This window comes from Saccopteryx leptura, chromosome 3 (assembly GCF_036850995.1).
Source record: "Saccopteryx leptura isolate mSacLep1 chromosome 3, mSacLep1_pri_phased_curated, whole genome shotgun sequence".
NCBI classification, from domain to species: Eukaryota; Metazoa; Chordata; class Mammalia; order Chiroptera; family Emballonuridae; genus Saccopteryx; species Saccopteryx leptura.
Window position 1 is genome coordinate 201,068,849 of NC_089505.1, and position 5,575 is coordinate 201,074,423.

The window sequence follows — 5,575 nt, forward strand, 5'->3', positions numbered from 1 at the left end:
GGACCTTAATAACATTATACTGAGCGAAATAAGTAAATCAGAAAAAGCTAAGAACTATATGATTCCATACATATGTGGGACATAAAAATGAGACTCAGAGACATGGACAAGAGTGTAGGGGTTACAGGGTGGGGGGGATGAGAAGGAAGGGGTGAGGGAGGGGAGGGGCACAAAGAAAACCAATTAGAAGGTGACAGCAGACAATTGAACTTTGGGTGATGGGAATGCAGCATAATCAAATGTCAAAATATCCTAGAGATGTTTTCTCTGAACATGTGTACCCTGATTTATCAATGGCACTCCATCAAAATTAATAATAAAAAAAAGAATTTGTCTCATGGCTAATTCAGGCAGTTTGAAGAATAGTATAAGGATACTAATTCTGCTTCGCAGGCCACATCCTGCAAAAGGGGCCCCAAGAAAATTGGTGATTTGGCTCCTCTGATTTTGCCAACTGGATTTAAAAAAATAGGTCAGGAATGCCCTGAAATGGAACTAACAATACATGAGCATAAACTTAAAGGACTTTTAGATACTAGAGCTGATGTATCTGTTATTGCTAAGCTACATTGGCCTCCTTCCTGGCCCACTCATGCAGCAGCCACAGAATTACAAGATATAGGGCAGAGTAAATCCCTCAACTAAATTCTAGTTTTTTACATTGGGAAGATTAAGAAAGTCATTTTGGATTATTTAAGCCTTATGTGCTCCCTGGATGGCCAGTTAATTTGTGGGGTAGAGATGTTTTGAAAAATACGGGAGCGTTGCTTGTCAGTTCTAATGGTTTAGTCAGTACTCAGATGCTTGATTGGGGATTCTTGCCCATTAAAGGACTAGAGAAAGTACAGCAAGGAATTCTCACCCCCATAGAAGTGGCACCCAATACCAGAAGGTGTGGATTAGGACATCAAAATTTAGCATAGGGTCCTTGTAGCTCCTGCTACCTCACTAATGCATTGTGCAGACCCAATTACTTGGAAATCAGATAATCCTGTATGGGTAGACCAATGGCCCCTTTCTCAGGAGAAACTTAGGGCAGCTGCTCAATGGGTACAAGAGCAGCTACAGCTTGGACACATTGAACCATCTAATAGCCCATGGAATACACTTCCATATTTTGATCTTGTCGCCTCCTTGATTTCCAAGGGCATAGGCAACCCTTACAGCTTATAGGTTTTGAGCCTCAAAATTATTGTTCCTTTTTTCAAAGGATCAACAACAATGGCTCATGGAAACTTCCACTAAATGGCAAATTGCTCCTGCAAATCAATGAACAACTTTATACTGAAACTGTGAACTTAAAATCAGCTCAAAGACTAGAATTATATGCCATTATCAAGGGTATTCAGCATTTTCCATATTCCTCCTTTAATCTATATACAGACAGCAAATATTTACTTACGGTTGTTTCTACTATAAAGACTGCTGTCTTAGGGACAACTGCAGATGAACTATTTCAGCAGTTCCTTCTTCTTCAAAGACTTCTATGTCAACATAGAGCTCCATGTTTTATAGGACATAGTCAAGCTCACTCCATGCTCCCTGGAACTTTAGCACAAGGGATTGCCCTTGTTGATCAAGCTACCCAAAAGGAAATTATTTGGAGTAACCATGACAGATCGAACAATTCAGTCTCATACTATTCATCACCAGAACGCTGCAGCCCTGTGTAAACAGTTTCAAATTTCTCGGGAAGCAGCATGGCAGATTGGGAAATCCTATCCACGGTGTCCTATACTACAGTATGTCTCTTCATTTGGAGTTAACCCTCAAGGACCCCTACCAGGACAACTTTGGCAAATGGATGTTACTCATATACCTTCATTTGGCAAACAGTCCTATGTCCATGTTACAGTGGATACCTATTCTGGATTTATAGTAACTTCTGTCAAAATAGGAGAGGCTGCTAAGCATGTTATAGCTCATGGTCTACATGCATTTTTCTATTATTGGATTTCCTAAAGTGGTTAAAACGGACAATGCTCCTGCATATGGAGCAAGAGCATTTACTGTATTTTGTCAAACATTTTTAATTATGGGTATTTCAAACAATTTTTAAAGTCAAGGTATTATTAAAGTGTACCAAGTAAATATTTTAAGATCAATTTAAAAAAAATTTAAAGGGGAGAGTCATATCCTGGAACTCCTATGGGTCTACCATATCATGCTTTTTACTTAAAAAATTTTAAAGTTCTTTTGAATGCTGATGAACAGGAGACGCCAATTTTTTTTCTCCTGCGAACTTCTACCTTCTTTTATTTGATCCATCTAATAACACTGTTTTGTCTTTTTCCAAGTAGCTCCAGATATACCAAAAATATTTATATAGGCGGATGGGGATCCTCAAACTCCTCAGGAGATCTTCTGAAAAGAACAGATACTACACTTGATCTTAGCCAAAAGGCCGAGAAGCGATTCAGGAGATCTTCTGAGCATGGCTTTCAAGGCACCAAGAAGCAGAAAAAGCCCAATAGAGATCAGGTGAACTACCAGCTTTTAGGATATGCCCTTAAAGGTTCCAATGCCCCAAAGGGGTCTCATAGGATTCCATCTGGGTCCTGCTTCAATAGTGGAAAGGAAGGTCATTGAGCTAAAGCCTGCCAGACTTACATGTCTCTGCTGTGAGGAAAAAGGGACATTGGAAGGTAGTCTTCCCCCACGCTCCTCTAAGGGAGGGTTCAGTCTCTTCCAGCCCTGCTCCAGCCACTTATGACCTAACCTTGCCCAGAATGCTTGGGGTTTGCCACTGAAGGCTGAAGGTGCCCAGGGCCGTCAGCCCCATCTACGACACTGTGGACGAGCCTAGGTTATTTCTTCCAAGAAGCAGGTAAACTGATCTCATTTGCACAAGGGCCACTTAACTATGTCTTGCCTGAATAGTCAGGTTTTTTATTCTTCCCTCAAAGATCTTTGTTTTGGGTGTTGATAGTCGTATTTTCTGCTGCTTTGTTTAATATGTAGTGTTTCCTTTATTCCTCTTACCTCAATGCCTCACTCAGATTTCAGGCTGGGACCTAGTCCTAATTTAGAGCTCTCTTTCCCCCTTTTGCCAACTTCTATTATGAATCAACCTTTGCCACCCAGCTTAGTGTATCCCAAGGTTCTCTTTACCATGCCACAGTTGCAGAGTTCCAGGGAAAAGCACCCTGGTCTCATCTCTCCAGGCAGAGTAGAACAGAAGCTCCATCTCCACACATGCTGCTGATGGTTTTCCAGTCTACCTGAATCATTACCAGCTAGAAGTAATGGTCATGGGGACTTGGATGTGAGCTGCAAAGTATAGAATTGTGACAATTCCAGTGCCATGTGGACTTTTCCTGGATGTGGACTTTTCCTGGACTCCTGCTCCTTGTGACAGCTCCTAATGGACTGAACTGGGTTGGGTTGCATTTGGAGGGATCTGGAATGTCGTTGGTGCCAACTTGGACTTGGTGAACATGTTAAGGACACTATTCTTTTATGGATTCTTGTTGTATTGGCCAAGAGTTTGCTTAAAGGCTTTAATCACTGTAAAAAAAACCCCAGAAGACTGGATAAAGAAAATGTGGCACATATACACTAGGGTATGCTACTCAGCCATAAGAAGTGATGACATCGGATCATTTACAACAAAATGGTGGGATCTTGATAACATTATACGGAGTGAAATAAGTAAATCAGAAAAAAACAAGAACTGCATGATTCCATACATTGGTGGGACATTAAAACAAGACTAGGAGACATGGACAAGAGTGTGGTGGTTACGGGGTTGGGGGAGGAAGGAGGGAGAGGGGAAGGGTGAGGGTATGCAACATAATTGAAGGACAAGATAACCTGGACGTGTTTTCTTTGAATATATGTATCCTGATTTATTGATGTCACCCCATTCAAATTAATAAAAATTTATTTATATAAAAAAAAACTCCACAGTCCTTTCTACTATAGAGTCCATAGATGCCCATGATTCCCTATTTTTTCTGACAGCCATTAAATTTTTCTAGTTTTTTAGCACTTTCCTTAAGAAATCTAGAGGAGGATATGTGTTAGACTCATCTTTATTGTGGAATGTCAATTCGTGAATGAATTGTTAATACATTGTTGGTATTATGTAGCTGGCAAAACTGTAGATATTTGTGAGGCAGATAAGCATCCTAAGAAGATGGCTTGACAAAAAGCTAAAAGAACTTGTTTAGAATTATCAAAGTGCATCATATTTGTTTTTCCTTGTTAGGAGAAGGTAACTTCTTTTGCTAGAGCAAGTCTTCATCACCCAGAGGTAAAATGGCGGATCTAACCCAGCAAACTGCAAACACATTTGAGTTGTATTGAAATGGGTTAATGGTTCAAATTCTCCACTCATCACTGTTACACAGAAAAGAACATCTGTGTAGTTATATGATTGATATTGAAAAGACTGTTTCATAATAGCCAAGAGTACTATTATGATATATTTGAATAGGTTTCAAGGTGCAAGTTACAGCTATCTAGCAAGACTCAAAAGTGTTCTTGAAAGTTGTCTAAAGGCTTCAGTTACACAGAAACTCCCATAAATACCACTTTAGAACAGATTAATCTAAGGAAATTGTCTTCTTAAAAGTCTCTCAGCTAAAATACTTTTAAAACCTGTAGGATGTTCTTTCTAGTTACCAACATCAAATTTGATATGAGCCTATCTCTACCTAATTCTTAAGCATAATGAACCCAATTTCCTTCTCTAGTAGAAAGCATCTGACACACTCTCTCTTACGGCCATAGTCTTATATTTTACAATATGCAAGAATCGCTGAAAGGGTAAAATCTATGTGCTACATTCAATGTAAACTTCCCATGTAAAATAGGAAACTTTTATATGGCTGGTTTTCATACACACCAAGCTGCTCTATTTTGTGACAGCCCCCTCCCAAGTACTATACATTTAGAATACATCTGGTTACTGAGAGATGGGTACTCTGACTCTATCCCTTGCCAGACCTTCATTCTTCTCGAGCCTACCCTGGCTCGCTCCAGAGGAAATCACAGAACAGCTGAAACCACTGACCCAGCCATCTTACCCATGATTCCTGAGGCAAGAGTGGAGTTTCGAGGGCACACAGAGCAGGGGCCACAAGGCTACAGACAGTCACAATGCTTTCTCTTATCACATTGCCCCATCTCTCCCTCTCCAGGCCACTCTTGCATATAGTCAACCATGCAAGCTGTGTGGCTGCGAGACTGACCAGCATGGGGCCTCCATCGGCATAACTGCCCACAACATCCAAGCGATGCACCCCGTCATTTGGGAAACCACGAGGCTGAGGCAGGGCCAATGGGCTTTGGGTCTCCAGGAGAATGCCGGGATCAAACTAAAACCTCTTCCCCACCCAGGCCGAGCAACGGAGGGGGCGTGCGGGGCCCTGCAGGGGGCGCACAGCCCGAGCTCAGCGGCTGCCCAGTGCACTTGTGCGTCTTGGGTTTCTTCTTCCGGCCCCGCTGCCACCCAGGCCGGTCCTCCAGGGGCACACGGCCCGTGCTCAGCGGCTGCTCAGTGCGCATGCGTGGCTCTGCTTTCTCCTTCCGGGCCCCGCTGCCACCCAGGCCAGTCGGTCTTCCCAGCGCC

General features: G+C 42.1%; 1 pseudogene; it reads right to left on the reverse strand.

The window, feature by feature from the left end:
• Positions 1-2,295: 2,295 nt before the first annotated feature.
• Positions 2,296-2,416, reverse strand: LOC136401763 (U2 spliceosomal RNA; annotated as a pseudogene).
• Between the last annotated feature and the right edge of the window lie 3,159 nt (positions 2,417-5,575).